The sequence below is a fragment of the Vigna unguiculata genome, unplaced genomic scaffold (genome assembly GCF_037176805.1).
Source record: "Vigna unguiculata cultivar grain cowpea cultivar isolate G323 ecotype 2 unplaced genomic scaffold, ASM3717680v1 ptg000150l, whole genome shotgun sequence".
Classification (NCBI taxonomy): domain Eukaryota; kingdom Viridiplantae; phylum Streptophyta; class Magnoliopsida; order Fabales; family Fabaceae; genus Vigna; species Vigna unguiculata.
Window position 1 is genome coordinate 75,001 of NW_028196792.1, and position 2,362 is coordinate 77,362.

A 2,362-nucleotide genomic window follows, 5' to 3' on the forward strand; every position below is an offset into this window, starting at 1 on the left:
GGGAGTTTTGTGAAAAAATGAAATTCGTGGTTTTTGAGATGTGAGGGTTGGAAAGGCCTCCAAATGCCCCCAAATGAATACCATGAAATTCTTGGTGCACGAAAGTTTTGAGTTCGGAGGGTTTTGCACATGGCCAATGTTGGCGGTGCACCGCGGCATAGCTAGAAGGCTTGGTGGGGAGTTTTGTGAAAAAATGAAATTCGTGGTTTTTGAGATGTGAGGGTTGGAAAGGCCTCCAAATGTCCCCAAATGAATACCATGAAATTCTTGGTGCACGAAAGTTTTGAGTTCGGAGGGTTTTGCACATGGCCAATGTTGGCGGTGCACCGCGGCATAGCTAGAAGGCTTGGTGGGGAGTTTTGTGAAAAAATGAAATTCGTGGTTTTTGAGATGTGAGGGTTGGAAAGGCCTCCAAATGTCCCCAAATGAGTACTGTAAAAGTGTTGGTGCACAAAAGTTTTGAATTGGATGCATTTTGCACTTGGCCAAGTTGGTCGGTGCACCGCGACTAGATAGCTTGGTGCCAAAATTTGTCAAATTTAAGACCTTGGCCAAACTGAATGAAATTTTGTGGGGAGGTTCCTGATATTGTTTAGTGGTGGACTGGAAAAAATGAGGTCGAAATTCGAAGTCTACATGTGCTTTTCTATTTTTCCCGATTTTACACATACCCGGTAAGTAAAAAAAATAAAAAAAATAGTTCCCCTTGGAGAAAAATTATGAAATTTGGTGAGCAAGGAGATACCATTATTCTACGAATTACTGCAAAAAATCGCATCAAAATTCGAAGTGTAGCCCGAGATATGGACTTATGTCTGCTCAAAAAAAGTGTATCTACTTGTACAATTTTGCCTTTTGCATATTAACCTCTTATAGGGGGGGAGTGCTCCTTGAGCCGGCCAGCTCCACACTGGCAGGTTTTAAAGGGAGCTTGATGAGGCCTCCCCCCTCACGTGGTGCGTGCGTTAGCATGTTTATCATGGCACAACTAGCCTCTTCATAGTTGTTGAGCTTTATTAATACCAACACACGGTCGTCACTGATCGTTGGTTAGCTCGGCAGCTAGTCCCTCGGATATTGTGGAAAGTTATTTTCATGCCTAGCGATGCTTGACCATGCGTCACTTGATGTTTCCATTTGCTTGCTTGCCCATGGTAGGTGGGGGGTGGACCGTCTTGTGGTGTGGTGTCTTGCGAACGTGAGGGTGTGTGAGTTGTAATCGAGATGCACTTGCTGGCTGGCTCCATGCCTTGCGTATCGAACGGTCAAGCATGCATCTCTTCCATTTTCACCCGTTGCCTTGGGTGATATTGGTTGATCAGTCCCTGTGTTGCCTACCCACTAGACGGTACTTCTGTGGTTGCTTCGAATTCTATCTTTCCATCACGAAGAGGTGTTGGAGGATCCTAATGTCACGCACGTGTTCCATCTAGTGAAACATCTCAGTGATGCACGTGTTGTGGCTAGTTCTTTTGGATGCGGTGCATTATATGAACTCGGGTTTACTTTAGCGACCCAGTTAACATAATTCGGTTGTGTCCCTTGATTGAGACGTTGTCCTTGAACTTGTTGTGAGCAATATCGTTCTTCCACAACCCGTCGTCTTGAGTGCGATGGAAGGCAAATAAGATGTGCTTTGGCATGTCATGCACGTACTCGATTGCGGGAAGTGTGAGAAAGTGTTGTTGACAACCCGTGGGAAATGGAATGTGGCAAATCGTGATGAGCTCTTCGTGGATCTGCGAAGAAGACGACCTTTGGGCCTGTTGGAAACGAGGGAGGCGATGTTGAACTGCGAAGAAGATGGACTTTTGGGTTGTTTGAATCAATGGGAGGCCACGCGAGAACTCCGAATACTATGGACTCTTGGGTTGTTGGAAGCAACGGGAGGCCCCGCTAGAACTCCGAATACTACGGACTCTTGGGTTGTTGGAAGCAAGGGGAGGCCCCGCTAGAACTCCGAATACTATGGACTCTTGGGTTGTTGGAAGCAAGGGGAGGTCCCGCTAGAACTCCGAATACTACGGACTCTTGGGTTGTTGGAAGCAAGGGGAGGCCCCGCTAGAACTCCGAATACTATGGACTCTTGGGTTGTTGGAAGCAAGGGGAGGCCCCGCTAGAACTCCGAATACTATGGACTCTTGGGTTGTTGGCAACGACAACTTGGGGGGATGACACTGGAAAAGAGTGAACTAGGCCAAACTGCGAACAAGGCAACTTGGGGGGATGACACTGGAAAAGAGTGAACTAGGCCAAACTGCGAACAAGGCAACTTGGGGGGATGATGCTGGAAAAGAGTGAACTAGACCGAACTGCGAACAAGGCAACTTGGGGGGATGACGCTGGAAAAGAGTGAACTAGG